Genomic DNA, 20339 nt, shown 5'->3' on the forward strand with positions numbered 1-20339 from the left:
TCTAGAGCTGCTGGGCAGCCAGTTCTCACCAGCTTCAACATAGCAACCTGGAGTGCTTGCACGGGTCAATGCCCCAGCTCACCTCTGATTAGGTCTTTTTTTTTTTTTTTTTTTTTTTTTGCGGTACACGGGCCTCTCACTGTTGTGGCCTCTCCCGTTGCGGAGCACAGGCTCCGGACGCACAGGCCCAGCAGCCATAGCTCTCGCGGCTGCTCCGCGGCATGTGGGATCTTCCCAGACCACTGCACGAACCCGTGTCCCCTGCATTGGCAGGCGGACCCTCAACCACTGCGCCACCAGGGAAGCCCTAATTAGGTCTATTTTAGCAACACTTGTGTGTGTTATAGATTACAGATGATCCCCACCCCGCCCCCACCTCTCAATTTTTCTTTAGTATTACTTTTATAACACTTTTATGACAAAATGTTTTTTTATTTGAAAAGTGCATTTATAGTAAGAGATCAAATACTGCAGATTACACACTCCTATATTACTGTTTTTTTTAATGGAAATCACTATGAAGATAGAGTATCAAAGACTCAGAATCATACTCTTAAAATAATCAGTAAGGCATGGAAGTCAAAACTCAATTTTAAGAGGAATGTCCTAGAGTTGAGGGTCAACCCCGCCTTATAACAGCCAAAATTTAAGTCACCTGAATAAACAGAGAGACAAGAAGGAAAGGGCAACCTGAACTCTGCAAACTCTCATATTTAAAAGAAGAAACAGAAGAGGTAATTCCAATTGACCCCTTGTGTTTTATGGGTTTTGCATCTCTGGGAAGGTTAAGATGACAGCCCATTCTAAACACACATCCATTTACATTAGCAGCCTTTTCTATGGGTGACTTAAGTTCATATTTGAAACATTCCAACAGAGAAACAGAAGAGACATCAAAGGACCAAATAAATCCACACAAACATGGGAATTTGAAAGCCAGTTTATTTGGACTTTATCTCACTGTTATTTGCCCATCACAATCCAAATGAGACCATAAAATAGTCAGTATACGAAAGACCTGCTTTTCATAGTCATAACGGTATAGATCTGGACTGTCTTTGGGGAATGTTACAGTGGATGTTTTGGTTGTGTTAGCAAAGGGGACTAGGGGAGGATGTTGGGACAATTATTTTACTAAAATATTTTAAATGTCTCAAATAGGTGTCAAGTTCCTGTCTGAACACTAATTAAGCCTGGATACTAAAAATGAATAAGAACTGGTTGAGAGCAGTTTTTATACTACGTGGGTGGTTAACCGAAATGGCCATGACTGGAATGGCCCTGAACACCCCAACTTTGATGATGTAATTCAAGTTGAACAGTTTAACTTTCCAGAGGCAGACGGTCTAGGTCTAGCTAGATTCCTTTGTCTTAGCCTAACATTCTCTTTTTGATGACTTTTCCCCTTCTTCTCTTACGCTCCTTCCTCCCTTGATGGTATCATTACATATGGAAAATTACAGATGTTTAGTTTATATAACAGGCAAGATTAATATTTACTTTATAAAAAATCTGGTACATGGATAAAATCCATATAACAGCACATACAATACTCACATAAAAAACTCTGGGGCCCTTAACTTTTGTAAGGGCTAAGGAATGTTTTTAAATGGAGAGGAAGAAATGATGAGAATGTTTGCTCCAGGATGCAGACATCAGTTCCCTGGTGCCATTAGCTCAAAAAGAATTAAATGTAACTATGAACAGGGGAGGTTGTTAAGTCAATGGTATTTTTTTAGGAATTTCTTACTTTGCAACCTGGCTAGACTGATTTCCTGGGTTTGTCCAAGGACTGCAGAGATAAAAAATGATGTGAACAGAAGATAAAAACTGAAGTTCTAATGGGTACAACCCAGAGGAAGGCTGTGGAGTTGATGAGAAAGAAGCAGATGTTAAATACTTAATTAACTTCTTTAACGGTGTCTTAACTAGTGGCATTACCATTAATCAAAGCTGCCAATTTAAGTACTGGTTCTTTAAGAAAAAAATTAGAAAGGGGTCCTTTGTCCTTTGTTAACACAAACATAAATATTTGTACAACAGAGAGAAATGCCCTTCTGTGGTTTTCTCCTTTCAGGGATGACTGGATAATATTTAGTTAGAAAAACATAATGATCGATGACTGGCAAAGTTTTATGTTTTATATCACTGAGAGGAGATATTTTTATTTTTTGGCTTGTTTATATGTGCAGTCACCAGTACTAGTCATTGAGTTTCTTACATGCTTTTTGAAATATGTATTATTCTCTCTAGGTCTAGCCAATGTGAGCTAGTACTTTTCCATAAAGGTTGCCCTTTTCAACTTAAAGTTTTTTAATTTAAAAATCATAAATGCAGGGCTTCCCTGGTGGTGCAGTGGTTAAGAGTCCGCCTGCCGATGCAGGGGACGCGGGTTCATGCCCTGGTCCGAGAAGATCCCACATGCTGCGGAGCGGCCGGACCCGTGAGCCATGGCCGCTGGGCCTGTGCGTCCGGAGCCTGTGCTCCGCAATGGGAGAGGCCACAGCAGTGAGAGGCCCGCGTACTGCAAAAAAAAAAAAAAAAAAAAAATCATAAATGCTAATTATAAAAATATAAACAATGAAGAGGAATAGAAAAAAAATTTTAGAGTAAAATTTTTACAGTAACTTGTTCTCCGTTACCCTTCTCCTCTTCATACTCATTTTAGCTGTCTGTTGCTGCATAAAAAATTATCCCCCCCCCAAAAAAAAATTATCCCCAAAATGTAATGGCCTAAAACAATAAATATTTATTATCTCACACAGCTTCTGTGGGTCAGTAATCTAAAGTGGCTTAGCTGGGTGGTTCTCAGCTCAGAGTCTTTCACAAATTGCAATCATGGAGCCAGCAGGATTGCAGTCATCTGAAGGCTTGACTGGGGTTGCAAGATCTGCTAACAAGGTAGGATCCATCCACACACCTGGCAAGTTAGTGCTGGTTGTTGGCAGGAGGCCTCAGTTCTTTACCACGTGGACCTTACCACAGGGCTGCTGGGTGTTTTCACAAGGTGGAAGCTAGTTATGCCCAGGGTGAGAGATCCAAAAGATGGCAAGGAAGAGGCTGAAAGTCTTGTATGACCTAATCTCGGGAATCACACACAGACACACACCAAATCCAAGCCACACTCAAGGGGAGGGAAACTGGTCCTCACTTTTGGAGACAGGAGTACTGAAGTACTTGTAGACATACTTTAGAACTACCATAGTGCTCCTATTCTTTAAAGGATAATCACTGTTAATATATTGTTATATAACGTTTTAGACATTTTTCTATGCACATACAAATACATATATGAGGTACATATGAATGTATATCTATTACATATACATGTTTTACATATATTTATAGTTGTCTAGAAAATGCTATGAATATTATTTTAAAAATTTTTATTCATTACATAATATGTTAAGGATATCATTTCTCCTTGTAACACATAGCTCATTCTTTTTAATAGCTGCATAGCATTTCATTAGATACTAATAACATAATTTATTTAATCATTTCCCCAAAGATGTACATTTGGGTTGTCTACAGTTTTTTGTTACTATGAATAATATTGCAGTACACATCCTGGTACGTAAAACCTTGCCTGCTTATTTAAGTATTTCTGCATGATACATTCTTATAAATGGAATTGCTGTATCAAAACATTTCTGCTTTTACTATTTTGATAGGTACTATCAAATTGCCCTTCAAAAGTTTCCTTTCTATGCACAGTTACATTACTCTTACTCATCCTCTCTGTTTACTGATTATTCCTACTGCCTGTGGTATCTGTGCAGAATTTTCTCATCTCTGGTGTCTTTTAGCTTTTCCAACACCTAATTTGTATTTCTCATGAAATGTTTCTGAGATAATCTAATTATCTACCTAATCACCATTCCATTATTCCTGTTTGGGCAGATCTGTCTCTCCAGGCCATCCCATATATCTCGGCCCTACAGCTTGGCTGTCCTTGAATCAAGCAACCACTTCTGGCAGAATCGGCTGTGGACTGGGGGTGGGAGATGGGTCAGGAGATACCATTAAACAAACCCTGTCTGAAGAACCACCCAGGGCTACTTTTCTACCATGAGGCTGTGGGTATGGTAAGTATTCAGAGGTATGACTAGCCCTTTAGAGTGAATTTACCTAAGACACTCAAACCTTAGAGACTCAGTGACCCATGAGAAAAGCAGAAATAATTAGATGTCTTCCACCTGTTACATAGGATTGTTATGAGCATGAAATAAAATACTGTAAATTGTAATGCACTGCGTGAAATGAAACAACTAGCAAAATCCGTGGCATATACTAGATGCTCCATCAACAGTGGTGTAACAAGATGCTGTACAGTGCCCAGTACTAAAATGATCTATTCAGGCCCACCAGAGCAGGAAGCACCACTCAGCCTTAGTCTGGGGCACTACCAGGCACTGGGGCTGCTGGCAGGGCGAGCTGACGGTGCCCGTCAGAAGAGCCGTCAAGTCTGCTGTCATTCCTGCCCAGACCGCCTGGGAACAAGTGGGGGACTTTTGGCAGGAGGTGTGGGGGGCTGCAGAGTCCTTGAGGAGAGGCTATTCCCTCTTCTCACCAACCAGGGAAGAGAAGGTACTTCCTCTTCCTGAAGCACCGGGAGGGAAGCTTCACGTGTGTGTGTGTGTGTGTGTGTGTGTGTGACCACATCCATTCCTGCTCCACCGAGTCAGGGACATGTGAAAGTGTCTCGTGTGAAGCTGTCAGTGCTGGAACTAGCAGAGATCCTGCCAACACCCCGTATGGAAAAAGGGGTGGGAGGAGGAGGATGGAGTCGAGAAAGAACAGACGGTCTTTTTTTTGTTTTTAAGTTTCCCCTAAAGTTAAAATTTTTAATTAAAAAGACTATTATTTTCCTTCTTAGAACTCTCTTTTTATGGTAAAATATAGACATAGACAGAAAAAAACATTAAATGTTCCACTTAATGAGTTATCAAAGAAATATCTGTGTAACTATCACTCAGGTCAATAAACAAAACATTGCCAACACCCTAGCCCTCTCCACCTGTGTCTCTTCAAAATCAGAAAACCCTCCCTCCCCCAAAACGTAACCATGACTTGACCTTTATAATAATCATACTCTTGGTCTTTTTTTTTTTGAAAAAAAATTTAAGCTTGCATCCCAAACATTATACTTCAGTATGGCTTGTTTGGGGAATTTATATAAATGGAATCACACAGTGTGGATATACATCAATTTGTATATCTATGCTACTGTTGATGGGCATTTGGTTTGTTTCCAATTCAGGACTATTATTAACATGTTGCTGTAAACATTCTTTTTTTTTAATTTTTGAATTTTATTTTATTTTTTTTATATAGCAGTTTCTTATTAGTCATCAATTTTATACACATCAGTGTATACATGTCAATCCCAATCTCCCAGGTCATCACACCACCACCACCGCCCCCCGCCGCTTTCCCCCCTTGGTGTCCATACGTTTGTTCTCTACATCTGTGTCTCAATTTCTGCCCTGCAAACCGGTTCATCTGTACCATTTTGCTAGGTTCCACATGCTGCTGTAAACATTCTTATACATGATTACGGGTGTGTATGTATACATTTCTTTAGGGTGTATAGCTAGGAGTGGAATTGTTGGGTGATAGAGTATGTGAATTCTCAACTGGACTATAGAATGTTTTCCAAGTGGATTCCCAATGTACATTACCACAAGCAGTTTAGGAGAGTTCTCTATGCTTCGCATCTAAAATGATCATTCTTCATTCTGAGATAATGTACTTCTGTATGAAAAAGACCTTTTAAAAAAAAAAGTGATAAAATTGATAATGGTAGAATTAACAGATTACTCTTTCTAAATGGCTTTACATGGTAAAATAAAGATCTAATAGTTCCATTTAGGCCCTATTTCCCGCCTGAAATCTTACTGGGTCATGACATCCCAAATGCTAGAAACCATTGTCTCACATAACATGATATAGATTGTTCCTAATTATTATTTTCACATCAAAAACCACTTGATACGTATGGCAGCCAGCCTCCAAGATGGCCCCCAGTGAACCTTCTCTCTTGGTATTCATGCTTTTGTGTAGACGTTCCACAATGAATATGGGCTGGTTTTGTGACCAATGGAAGTGTCAGTGTATCAGTTCATAAGCTAGGTCATAGAAGGCAATGCTGCTTCAGTGTTCGGTCTTTTGGATCAATCACTCTGGGGGAAGTCAGCCACCATGTGTGAGGATGCTCAAGCGGCCCTGTGGACAGGCCCACAGAGAAAAGACCAATTTACCAACGCCAACTTGCTAACCAAGTGAGGGAGCCACCTTGAACAAACTTCCGCCTCAGTCAAGCCTTCAGATGACTTTAGTCCTCCAGCCTTTGAAATTTCCAGCTAGACCCCAGAAATCATAAAGTAGAGACAAGCTATCCCCCTGTGCCCTCTCTGAATCCCTGATCCACAGAAACCATGAGACAATACATGATTATTGTTGTTTTAAGCCGCCAAATGTTGGGATGATTTGTTATGCAAGAGATAATTAACATAATACACGTGATCACCTAGAAAATATACTTGGCCAAAATTTGAACCTGCATCTGATAATGCCTCTATATTTAAACACAGGTTAGAAGAAGTAGAGGTGACAAAGCAACATGTTGAATAAATGTGCACAGGGATGCAAATAGCAAAAATCCAGAATATAGGAAACTCTACAGCATAAATGACCCAACTCCTTCAGCTAGTAAATTGGAAAAAAAAAAAAGATGAGAAAGGGAACCCATAAATTAAAAGGGACTTACAAGGTATGATAGATTGTATTACTCCCAGTATTTGCTGTCCTCTCCTGTGGGAGACTTATTCTTCCCTTCTCCTCTCTGACGTTGGCTTTGGCCATGTGACACTCTTTGACCAATGAAATGTGAGCAGATGTGATGGTTGCTACTTCTGAGCAGAAGTTTTAAAAGTCATTGTGTTTCAACCATTCATCATTTCCATCTGCCAGGAAGTGGGTGTATCCCAAATAGGGACTGTTTCTTCAGCCCATGGCCAAGAGTGAAGAGGATGCAGAGCTGACTCACAGTGGAAATTCACGTGAGCAGAAAAGAAACCCAAGTTGTCATAAGCTACTGTGATTATGGAGCAGTTTGCTACCACAGCATAACCTAGTATAATCTGATTCATGCAATAAATGTTTTAATCAAATACAAAAGGTAAACCTGGTTAGGATTCCAATTTATGAGACCACGGTAGAAATTTGAATATGGACTAGATATTTAATGATAATTAAGAATTGCTATTTATTTTACAGGTATGTTGACGGTACTGCAGTTTTTTAAGTTTTAAGATTTAGACCTTTATTTATTTATTTATTTTTGGCTGCGTCGGGTCTTAGTTGTGGCACGCGGGATCTTTCGTTGCGGCGTGCAGGCTCTTTGTTGTGGTGCGCGGGCTTCTCTCTAGTTGTGGCGCACGGGCTTCTCTCTAGTTATAGCGCATGGGCTCCAGAGCGCCCGGGCTCAGTAGTTGCAGCATGTGGGCTTAGTTGCCCCGTGGCATGTGGGATCCTAGTTCCCTGACCAGGGATCGAACCCGCGTCCTCTGCATTGGAAGGCGGATTCTTAACCACTGGACCACCAGGGAAACCCCTGCAGTTATGTTTAACACAACAAAAATAGTTCTTTTATTTTAGACACATGGTCCAGGGGAAAGGGAAGGTAGGTTAGGGTATAGCTTAGTCATGAGTTGATAATTGTTGAGCTGGGTGTTGAGAACATGACAGTTTATCATACTATTCTTTCTACTTTTGTTAATGCTTAGAAATTTTCATAATAAAAAGTAAAAAAAAAAAACAGTCTATCAACTTGAGTCCCAGAGTTGTCCTTTGACTCCCCAAGGTGTACAGAAAATATGGGAGCTGAGAAGATGGAGTTGATCAATTAAGTTTAGTGAGTAAGTAAATAAGGGAGGTGTTTGGAGACGGTCTCAGGAACAAGACATCAAAACTGATTTTCAGTGAGGAAGATGTTTCTTCAGGAGCATTATATCAGGTTAGAGCAATATCAGGGTAAGATTTGGTGCACTGGAGAGGGGGGGCTCTGAAGGTATCAGCTTCCACCACAAGTGTGAAAGGGAACGGGTGTGCCTTAAGTAGAACTGTTATCTCTTCTCTGTCTATGAGCTAAAATCAAACGTAGTATCTGTCTTACCAATTAAAGCACCTGATGCATTCTTTATCTGTGTATTGGGCATTAATGTTTGGAGTTAGGAGATGAATTGGTAGCTTAATTAATCGGCTCCACGCCTCAGCTTGGAATTGCATTACTTCCAGGAACGGTGCCTTCCTTTTGAGTTAATGACAGGTTGTTTTCTATTGTTCCCCTTGCCTCCTATGAAGTGTTCTAATTCACTTTTTTTTTTTTTTTCTAATTCACTCTTAAAGAGGCTCCAGACTACATTTCCACCATTTGTACTGCAAGGATAGGATTTCCTGTAAGTGGAGTAGACGAAGTAGCTGAGCTTGAGCCATCTTGCCAGTTTCACATCCAAGAGAATGTTAGACAAGAGGACCATTTGGGCTGAGGGAGAGAAGAGGCTGAGCCTGAGCCAGACCCTCTGTCAGGAGACTGTGGGCCGGGACATGTGACTTAGGGAGAGCCAACACAGGCAGCTCCAGAGGGGGAAGAAAATTTGTTGACGTTAGAGAAGCAGCGGCAACCTCAGTGGTAGCACCTACTGCCCCCTGTCCAAAGGAGCCAAGGGAGGAGATTCTCATTTCACCCTCCAAACTGAGCGTGCTTCTGCTGGGAAAGGGGGAGAAGACGGGGGTGTGAGAGCAGACATATCTCCCATCCCCTCTCCCACTAGATTGACATTGAAGTTTTGTATTGCTTTGTTTGTGAGATTGAAGTTGGAATATGAATAGGGCTGGGCATTAGAGATAAGACTGGGAAGTTATGGAATTAGATGGAGACATCATAAAGATAAGGGAGTTCACTGCCCAGAGTAAAGGGGGGATTTTACCAGAGGAGGCAGGGAGCAGTTAAACAGCTTCATGTTTACACCCCAATGAATTGCTACGCCTTAATAATCATAGGGTTCTGGACTTCCCTGGTGGCACAGTGGTTGGGAATCTGCCTGCCGATGCAGGGGATACAGGTTCGAGCCCTGGTCCGGGAAGATCTCACATGCCGCGGAGCAACCGAGCCCGAGAGCCACAACTACTGAGCCTGCGTGCCACAACTACTGAAGCCCGCGCATCTAGAGCCCGAGCACCGCAACGAAGAATAGCCCCCGCTCACTGCAGCTAGAGAAAGCCCGCGCGCAGCAACGAAGACCCAATGCGGCCAAAAATAAAAAATCACAGGGTTCTTTCATTTCCCCTAACAACATAACAACGAAAAACGAAACCAAACCAAAAAACTTTGGTTCAGGTTTTTAGTGATACACCATCCACTTCAAACTAGACAAAGCTTGTCTTCGGCAATTGCCCTTCTTAATCTTTCCTTCCTTCTTCCTTCTCTCCCTTAACCTGCAGAAAGGATCTGTGTCCTCCTGCTGCCCTCTGTACAGTTAACTAGTGCCAAACCTATGTACCATCAAGGACACTAAAAATAAATATCTATATTTTCTTTTAATATTTTGCCTACTGTGACCTACTTTTGGTTCAATGTCAAAAGCAAAGGGGTGAGGTGTGCCCTAAATAAACATGTCAGTGAACTCTGTCCTACCGTTTTGGCTGCATGGCTTTTGTACTGTCAACCAAAGTTGTTTTCTATAGACAGCAAAAGTTGCAAAGATCTTCCGTGTCAATACACTGATATTCAAGTTCTGAAATTCCACTTGCTTCATCAAAAATCTGTTTGTTTGAAAACTGTTTCCCACTGATAATCCTGGAATTAAGGAGGTCTAGTTAGTGTCTGAGTCACATGTAGAATCACTTCTAACCCACCCACGCAGCTGAAAACACATTTTTCGGAGATTATAAAGTCAAGAGCTGTGAAAGTACCTTGCAAAGAGAGCATTTTGTCAGCTGATGTCATTTTTTAAAAATTTTGTTTATTTACTTTTGGCTGTGCTGGGTCTTCGTTGCTGCACACAGGCTTTCTCTAGTTGTGGTGAGTGGGGGCTCCTCTTCATTGCGGTGCACGGGCTCTAGGCACCCAGGCTTCAGTAGTTGCAGCATGCGGGCTCAGAAGTTGTAGCCCATGGGCCATAGAGTGCAAGGGCTTCAGTAGTTGCGGTGTGTGGGCTCAGTAGTTGCAGCTAGTGGGCTCTAGAGTGCAGGCTCAGTAGCTGCGGCACATGGGCTCAGTACTTGTGGCTCGCGGGCTCTAGAGCGCAGGCTCAGTAGTGGTGGTACCCGGGTTTAGTTGCTCCGTGGCATGTGGGATCATCCCGGACCAGGGCTTGAACCTGTGTCCCCTACATTGGCAGGTGAATTCTTAACCACTGCGCCACCAGGAAAGTCCCTATGTGTGTGCTTTAAAGAAATAGTTTTAATATTCTATTAAACCCTAGGAGTTGTTAATGAACACTACAGTGCTCTAATGGGGAATATACACTCTAGGGGGTGGTTTGTCACCACTGAAGGGCCCTAATCAGGACCCTGGACTTGGAATAGTGGCTACTGCAGCTCCTTTGACTATCTGTTTCTGAACCTACACTAGAGAATTTATTCTTTAGCAATAAGAGATGTTGGAAATAACTTAATAATTTATTGATGACATGGATGGTTATTGAGGTATGTGCACTGCACGGGCATCTTACCCTTAAATGAATGGGGCATAAGTTTTGGGTGAGCCCAGAACAGTGCTCTAGGCCCGGGTGTTTGTTTAGTCCTGTGCTTGCCACTTAGTGCAGGATTCTGTCACCTGATCCGATGAGATGCGTGGCTGGATCCTACTCTACAACACTGTGGTGTCCAGTTCAAGTTTTCCTGATGGGTCTGGTCAGGAGCTACAAGTTCATGGAACTCCAGGCTCTAAGGGGACAAATTGTCAGAGGTTCCACCAGGACACCGACGATTGTGTGCCACCAAACTGGCTTAAGCCAGTTGACAACACTTGATCCACAAACAGTTCTCATGAGATGTATTTAATGAAAAAAAAAAAAAAAGAGGACCAATAGGAAAAAAAAAGTCTATGTACAATGACAAAGATTTGAGGAAGTTTCATAGAAATGTGGTTTTGTCTATATAATAATATCCAAAAATTTAAAACGGCTTACTACGTGTCAGGCACTGTTCTAAACTCTCTCTCTCTCTCCATATATATATTCATTTAATACTTGTCATAACTCTATAAAGAGATACTATTATCACATTATTAACCCCATTTTACTGGCAAGGAAACTGGGGCACACAGTATGACTTGTCCTAGATGATACAGACAAAGTGAGTGGGGAAGCTGTGGTTTGAACCCAGGCAGTCTGAATCCAGGCTCTTACTGTTATAGACACTAGTTTCCTTTCTGAAAAATAGCAGTCGGTTAGTGACCAGGAGCCACAGGAGTTTATAGAATTAAAGAAAACTGGACTTGCTTTAAGAGCCCTGGGGGGAAACTAAGGAATTCTGAGGTTTTCCTTGGCTTGAGAAAAGGCCCTTACCAACCAGAGATTTTCCTGTCAAGCATCATTTGGGCAGCAGGGCTTCGGTGATGAATTAAAAATAAAGACCTGTCACTTGGTTGATGATGTGTGTAACAGTTTTTCTAGACGCAACAAAGCTGCTGAGTATTAGAAGACTTTGATGAGAAAGGCAGGCAGGTGACAATTTGCTTCTCTTTCCCATATTTGGCTCCCTTCCTTTTCTGTCTCCCTACACCAGAACAACCGCTCACACATCTAAGTCACAGCAAAACGTTCCTTCATGAAGCCATATTTTTCTCTGCTCCTTGTACTCCCTCAACCAGGGCAAGAGTTGGGATAATCTGATTACTAGCACAGTCATTTGGTGAACTCTTTACCTGCAGGTATAAATCTGGTCTTGCATCTTGCTTTTGCAAGTTCCTCTCTGGGCGTGGTTCTTAGAGAGACCAGAAACCCACCACCCATAGCCAGCATCCTGTGGATGTCCTTGGCTGATTTACTCATTCTAATTCCCACTACGTAATTTTACCAAGTGTTACCCGAGTGTTGCGAGGTGCATTCAGGGCCTTCTTCCATTTCCCTGTCACCGAGGCAACCTGGTGTGCATCTCCCACGGTCCTCCTTTCCTCAGCCTTGCTCTGCATGTTCTCAGGATGCTGGTCAGTCACTCATTCAACCACATTACACAGAACTCTAGGAAACTGAGCACCAGACTAACATAATGGCTCTGTGGGCTGCCACATCACCAAATTTTTAAAGGTTCTAGAATTTTTAGTGTTCTCATAACTGTTACTTACTTGGTAAGTTGCCAATTCTTTTTTAAAAAAATTCCCAATGTTTGCATGTATCAGATTACTTTTATGTAAACATATAATAAATAGTTAATGTATTCATCCAACTTGAGTTGAGTACTTGGAACCCAATGCTGAAAACTCAGGAGGAATAAGATACAGACCCTGCGGATCCGTTGGAGTTGTTTTGGTTGCAGGTGATAGGAATCCAACTTAAACTAGCTTAAACAAAAAAGGAAATTTATTGACTCATGTAACTGAAAAGTCTGTGTGTAAATTCAGGCATGCCTGGATCAAGGGAGCTCAAATGATTTCATCAGGACTCCTTTTTCTCTATTCATCTCCACTCGTCTTTGCCTCTCTTTGTGTGCTGACCTCATTTTCTCTTACTAAAGATAGCTTCCTCCAATATGACCTGAACAAATGGCCTTAAGAAGTTCCAGCTTCTTAAGAATGATCTTCTAAGATCATTCTTAGAGCTCAAAATAGCAGAATAGAGATCCTCTCTCCCTCAGAATCCACATATCAAAATTCAGAAAGATTCTGATTATCTCTAGTTGATCACATGCCTGTTTAACTGACCACTCTGACCAGACGAATGGAACATTCAAATTGGCCAGGCTTAGGTTACATACTTCCCCCTCAGATGAGGAAGGTTCAACCTGGTTGTATAACATGAAATGTGTTTCCCACACAGAGCAAAGGGTGACTGATAGACAAAAATAATAGATATTCTCTGTGGTAGCCAGCCTCAAAGATGACCCCAAATGATCCTCACTTCCTGGTATTTTTATATCCTTGCATAATCTTCTACATTGTATCATGTGTGACCAACAGAATCCTACAGAAGTGATGGTGTGTGACCTTCACAGCTAGGTCATAAAAGACATTGTAGACTTCATCTTGCTCTCTCTTAGAATACCTGCTCTGAAGGAAGCCAGCCACCATGTTGTGAGGATGCCCAAGCAGCCTTATGACGAGATCCACATGAAGAGTAACAGAGGCCCTCTGTCAATAGCTGGTACCAACTTGCTAGCCACTTAAGTGTGCCATCTGGAAAGTGGATTTTCCAGCCCTGGTCAAACCTTCAGACGACTACAGCCCTGGCCTACACCTTGACTGCAACTTCATGAGAGAATCAAGCCCGAACTACCCAGCTAAGCTGCTTCTGAATTCCTGAACTGCAGATGTTATGAGATCTGTGAGACAATAAATGTTTACTGTTGTTTTAAACCAGTAAGTTTTGAGGAAATTTGTTACTCAGGAGTAGGTAACTAATACATCCACTATACTTGCTCTCAAGTAGCTTGTTGCCCAGCCTAAAGTCACAGACATTTAAAGGACTAACTCTAATTTGTGAGTGGGCAAGAAAGACAGAGGAGACGGAAAAGAAGCCTCTGTGAAGTTTTCAGAGGAGGCCACTTTTGAGCGGGACTTCAAGGATGAGTGTGAGTAGGAATGGAAATCCAGGCCAAGGGAACGGTGCAGGCAAAGATATGAGACTTGAGAGTGGGAAATGCAAATAGAATAACGTAGTTGTAGGTAAGGCCGTGGCTCATTAGAATCACAAGAAGGGCTTAAAAAATAGACAGACACTCAAACCCAACCCCTAGAGAATCTGATGATTAGGAAGCACTGGTTTGCGTTTCCAAAGTTGCTTTTGGTCTTCAGTTGGTTGGTTAGCTGTTTGCTGTGGAGGGGTGAGTCTGCAGCAGTGTTTCTCAGTAGGATCTCTGGACCACTTGCTATAGAAAGCAGGAAACACCGGCTCTTGGTTTTTGTTTTTTGGGTTTTTTAAATTGGAGTATAATTGCTTTACAATGTTGTGTTAGTTTCTGCTGTACAATGCAGTGAATCAGCTACATGTATACATATATCCCCTCCCTCTTGGACCTCCCTCCCCGCCCCATCCCATCCACCTAGGTCGTCACAAAGCACCAAGCTGAGCTCGCTGTGCTATACAGCAAGTTCCCACTAGCTATTTTACACATGGTAGTGTATTTATGTCAAACCTAATCTCCCAATTCGTCCCACTCTCCCCTTCCCCCACTGTGTCCACATGTCCATTCTCTACATCTGTGTCTCTATTCCTTTCCTACAAATAGGTTCATCTGTACCATTTTTCTCTTTCTGGCTAACTTCATTCTGTATGACAGACTCTAGGTCCATCCACATCTTTATAAATGACCCAATTTCATTCCTTTTTATGGCTGAGTAATATTCCTTTGTATATATGTACCACATCTTCTTTATCCATTCATCTATCATTGGACATTTAGGTTGTTTCCATGTCCTGGCTATTGTAAACAGTGCTGCAATGAACATTGGGGTACATGTGTCCTTTTGAATTATCGTTTTCTCAGGGTATATGCCCAGTAGTGGGATTGCTGGGTCTTAACTATCAATGGCATTCTTCACAGAATTAGATCAAAAATTTTACAATTTGTGTGGAAACACAAAAGACCCCGAATAGCCAAAGCAATCTTGAAAAAGGAAAACAGAGCTGGAGGAATCAGGCTCCCTGATTTCAGACTATACTACAAAGCTACAGTAATCAAGACTGGCACAAAATGGTACTGGCACAAAAACAGAAATATAGATCAATGGTACAGGATAGAAAACCCAGAGATAAACCCACACACATATGGTCACCTAATTTATGACAAACGAGGCAAGAACAAACAAGGGAGAAAAGACAGCCTCTTCAATAAATGGTGCTGGGAAAACTGGACAGCTACATGTAAAAGAATGAAATTAGAACACTCCCTAACACCATACACAAAAATAAACTCCAAATGGATTAAAAACTTAAACATAAGACCAGACACTATAAAACTCTTAGAGGAAAACATAGGAAAAACACTCTTTAACACAAACCACAGCAAGATCTTTTTTGATCTACCTCCTAGGGTAATGAAAATAAAACCAAAAATAAAAAATGGGACTTAATGAAACTTAAAAGCTTTTGCACAGCAAAGAAAACCATAAACAAGATGAGAAGACAACCCTCAAAAGGGGAGAAAATATTTGCAAATGAAGCAGTGGACAAAGGATTAACCTCCAAAATATACAAACAGCCCAGGGAGCTGAATATCAAAAAACCAAACAACTCAATTAAAAAATGGGCAGAAGACCTAAATAGACATTTCTCCAAAGAAGACATACAGGTGGCCAAGAGGCACATGAGAACATGCTCAACATCACTAACTATTAGAGAAATGCAAATCAAAACTACAATGAGGTATCACTTCACACCGGTCAGAATGGGCATCATCAAAATATCTACGAACAATAAATGCTGGAGAGGGTGTGGAGAAAATGGAACCCTTTTGCACTGTTGGTGGGAATGTAAATTGATACAGCCACTATGGAGAACAGTATGGAGGTTCCTTAAAAAACTAAAAATAGAAACATAGGCTCTTGGGTCCAAACCAATCCTAATGAAATAGAGTATTTGTGAGGGGGTAGAGTGGGGTCCAGGGACCTGCACTTTAACAAGCACTTTAGAAAATTTTATGCAAAGTAGTGCATTAGTGTACAAGTTTAAGAGATGAGTAAATTATTGAAAACCCAGGAAACAGTTGTTTTGTGGAAATAAGGAGAGTTTCAAGAAAGAGGTGGTAAATTCAAAAATGGATTTACATTCATGCCATAATGATGTAAAAAAATACTTAAGTAAAAAGACTAGCAGGAAATATACCAAAGTGACCTTGGTTATATTATGGTGGTGACACTGTAGGTGATAGTTTGTTTTGTTTTTTGTAGTACAGGTCCATTCTTTCTATAATTTAAACAATGATTTTCAGAAAGGTTAAGGAGCTGTGTTAATGATGTGGAGAAGTCAAGTTGGACAAGGGTTGAAAAGAGGTCATTGGCCTTGGCAAGTGGGAGGCCACTGGAGACCTTTTGATGAGGGGGTGGAAGCCAGATTACAATGGCTGGATTCAGTGGAAGGGGAGGAAGTGCAGGGAGCCAGTATAGACCATTAGTTCAAAAAGTTTGGCAGCAAAGGCAAAATTTAAAATAAAATTGTTCTTTTTTAAACGGATTATAAAAGTAATACTTGTTTTTTGTTTTTTTGTGGTACACGGGCCTCTCACTGTTGTGGCCTCTCCCGCTGCAGAGCACAGGCTCTGGACGCGCAGGCTCAGCGGCCATGGCTCACGGGCCCAGCCGCTCCGCGGCATGTGGGATCTTCCCGGACCGGGGCACGAACCCGTGTCCCCTGCATCGGCAGGCGGACTCTCAACCACTGCGCCACCAGTGAAGCCCAATACTTGTTTATTATATAAAGTTGGGTAATACAGAATATTAAGTACAAAATAATAGTCACCCATAATCCCCCCACCCAATGCCAAGCCATGCTAAGATTTTGGTATATTTATTTAATGAATATTTCTCCTTTACAACAGTGCGTTAAGAGAGAGGAAATGGTCAAAATCATCCATATTATATTATTCTCAGATGAGGAAACCAAGGCTCAGAAAGTGACTTTCCTGAGGCCTGAAGAGTCCATAACAAGCTGTTTGATTCCCATAGTGCTTTGGCTTGCATTTACTGGGTGCTCTGCCCTTACTGTGCAGCAGAATTGGCCAGTCAGCCCTTTTCTTGTGCCCCGTTGTGTCCTGAACAGATACTTCAGCTGCAGTACCTCTAAAATTTCACTGCACCTAAGGATTATATACTTAAATCACCAACTAGGTCTGTCCTCTTTGACAGTAGGGCCTAGGTCTCCTTCATCCCAGTATTCCCAAATCCTAGCATGGCATTTGACATAATCACTGTGCAACACGTGTTTCTAGAATGATGGGTAATGCTTTGGTAGAGTAACTAATGCAGTTTTAATTTCCAGTATTTCCTGCTTCTCTGTAATGACTCCCCCATTCCGGCAGTAGTGAGAGTGTTTCATGCCCAGACTGCCTCCAGGTAAGAATAACACAGTAGAACCAGAGTTGCATTCTTGGCTTTTGACTTTCAAATACTCAGGTGGGGTATAAACAACAGTTTTGGAAGACAGGCGGAAAAGCTGTATTACCTCCTCCCTGACTAAATATGGTCTAATTGGGAGGAGAAAGGAAAGTTGAGGAAAAGGAAACAAGTAAGATACCGGCGAGTGTTCCTGAGAAAGGGGCCTGGGTGCTATCTCCCACCCTGCTGAACCCCATTCCTGAGTAGAGTTTGTGGAGTAGGTAGAACATCAGAAGCCCCCTGCCTCGTGGCAGAGAAGAGGAAGTGGCATAGTAGGGGGGAAATGGCCACATGGAAAATCTAGACCAGCACACTGTCCGACAGAAATATATTGAGCTATGTATGTAATTTTGAGTGTTCTAGTAAGTAGCCACATTAAAGAGAGTAAGAAGAAATGGGTAAAATTAATTTTAAATATTTTATTTATACCAGCATATCCAAATATCATCATTTTAACATGTAATTGATAGAGAAATTATTAATGAGATGTTTTGCATTTTTCTGTACTAAGTTTTTGAAATCTAGTGTGTATTTTATAGTTACAGCACACCCCAGTTTGGAGTAGCCATATTTCAATTAAGTGTCAGACAGAGAAAGACAAATATCATATGATATCACTTATATGTGGAATCTAAAGAAATGGTACAAATGAACCTATTTACAAAACAGAAGTTGAGTCACAGATGTAAAAACAAACTTGTGGTTACCAGGGGATAAGCGGGGGGGCAGGGGAGGCGGGATAAATTGGGAGATTGGGATTGACATATACACACTGCTATATATAGAATACATAACTAATAAGAACCTACTGAATAGCACAAGGAATTCTATTCAATACTCTGTAATGACCTATATGGGAAAAGGATCTAAAAAAGAGTGGATATATGTATATGTATAACTGATTCACTTTGCTGTACAGCAGAAACTAACACAACATTATAAATCAACTATACTCCAATAAAAAATTTAATTAAAAAAAGAAAAGGAATCAGTACTTAAGGAAATGCAAATGTATAGTAACGATTTTCAGAGAAGAACCATCAGGCTCAAATGTATCTTTTGATATTTGCTCTGCTTTAAAATAATCTATGAAATAGAAATGTGTGATTCCAATTTAAAAAAAGAAAAAGTTCAGCAGCCACCTGTGGCTGGAGACCACGCTAGACAGCATGGGCGGGTCTGGACAATCAGATGGAAAATGGTCCCATGGACTGCCTAATCCCACAGCTGAGGACTGGAGACATAAAATGTTTCCTGTGTGCTCAAGAATATCATAGACAAGGACCAAAAAGCCAGGTGACCTAAGGAGATCTTGTTTGGTAAGCAGCTGTTGGCAGGACATAGCTCTTTGCAGGAAAAAGTTCTCTGCAGGAGGCCCCTTTTGTCTTGTCGCTAACCTTAAACAAGGCACCCCCATGATCTACTCATCTCTGGCCCTAGCACAACTTTCAAATCTTTTGATCACACAATACCTTGCCTAACCTGTTGGTTCTTTCTGCAGATCAAAGAAGTAGAAATGAAAAATAAATAATTAACAGATGACCAGATCTCATCCCTAGATTCCCCTTCAGTAATCTCAAGAACAAACTGTGTGAACAAGATAGCATCTAAAGAAAACTCACGAGGAGTGGACAAGCCTGCACATCAGCCTGCACACAGTGGGGGATGGTGACGACTCTGAACCCCTATCTCAATGATTAACTGAGAGTACTTCCTTTTTTCCCCTGAAAAACTTTCACGGCTGAGCAGAATCTTCAGAGGTGGTTTTTGGGGGACATTGAGTCCACCATCTCCCCAGATTGCCAGTGTTCTGATTAGAAGGATCTTTCCTCTCTACCAACATTTTCCTCTTGAGTATTGATTTTTGAGCAGCGAGCAGTTGGACCTGATGTGGAAACAGATTCAGACTGAGGGGAATCTGATCTAGTGCTGATCTGCATGGACTGAGTGGACAGAGGGCCATGGGAATGCTTCAGTGGATGTCATGGAGAGATGACTGTCCAGGCACCCAAGACCCACCCGTCTATACACATCCACACTCTATAAACCCCCAGGAACTTGGATACCACCTGGGGAAAGATGAAACCCCAACCTGAATTGTGCCTCCTGTATTGCATGGAGTCTTAACCACTGGACCGCCAGGGAAGTCCCCAGAAATTTGTATCTTGATTGGGTTATTAGAGGATTGCTGATTTGGATGACATTGTGGCTATGTGGGAAAATGTCCTTATCTCTTAGACATGAATATAAAAAAATTAGGGATAAAATATCAGGTTACTTGTAGGCCGATGTTCATAGCAGCCTTATAGTAGTCAAAAATGGGAACAACTTAGGGGCTTCCCTGGTGGCGCAGTGGTTGGGAGTCCGCCTGCCGATGCAGGGGACGCGGGTTCGTGCCCCGCTCCGGGAGGATCCCACATGCCGCGGAGCAGCTGGGCCCGTGAGCCATGGCCGCTGAGCCTGCATGTCCGGAGCCTGTGCTCCGCAATGGGAGAGGCCATAACAGTGAGAGGCCCGCGTACGGCAAAAAAAAAAAAAAAAAAAAAAAAGGGAACAACTTAAATGTCTATCAACTAATGAATGGATAAATAAAATATGGAATATCTATATGATGGGATATTATTCAGACATAAAGTATTGACTAGTGCCACAACATGGTTGAACCTTGAAAATATTATGCTAAATGAAAGAAGCCAGTCATAAAAGGCTACATATTGTATGATTCCTCTTACCTATAATGTCTAGAATAGGCAAATGTATTTAAAAAGATGGAAGGTAGATTAGTGGTTGCCTAGGGCTGGGCATGTGGATGGAAGTGGGGTTAACGGCTTAAGGATTCAAGATTTCCTTTTGCGATGATGAAAATGTTCTTAAATTGATTGTGGTGATGGGTGGCACATATCTGTGAATATAGTAAAAAACATTGAATTGTGCACTTTAAATGGGTGAATTGTATGGCATGTGACTTACACCTCAATAAAGCTGTATTTACAAAAGAGGGAAAAAAGTCATGCTCTATAAT

At 41.5% G+C, this 20339-nt stretch overlaps 1 non-coding gene across 1 annotated transcript; it reads left to right on the top strand.

Moving 5' to 3' along the window:
- The first annotated feature begins 8131 nt into the window (after positions 1-8131).
- LOC115851142 (U2 spliceosomal RNA) lies at positions 8132-8317 on the top strand. The gene has a single exon (XR_004038639.1). It is a non-coding gene; the product is annotated as a U2 spliceosomal RNA (small nuclear RNA).
- The last annotated feature ends 12022 nt before the right edge of the window (positions 8318-20339 follow it).

This window comes from Globicephala melas, chromosome 7 (assembly GCF_963455315.2).
Source record: "Globicephala melas chromosome 7, mGloMel1.2, whole genome shotgun sequence".
NCBI lineage: Eukaryota > Metazoa > Chordata > Mammalia > Artiodactyla > Delphinidae > Globicephala > Globicephala melas.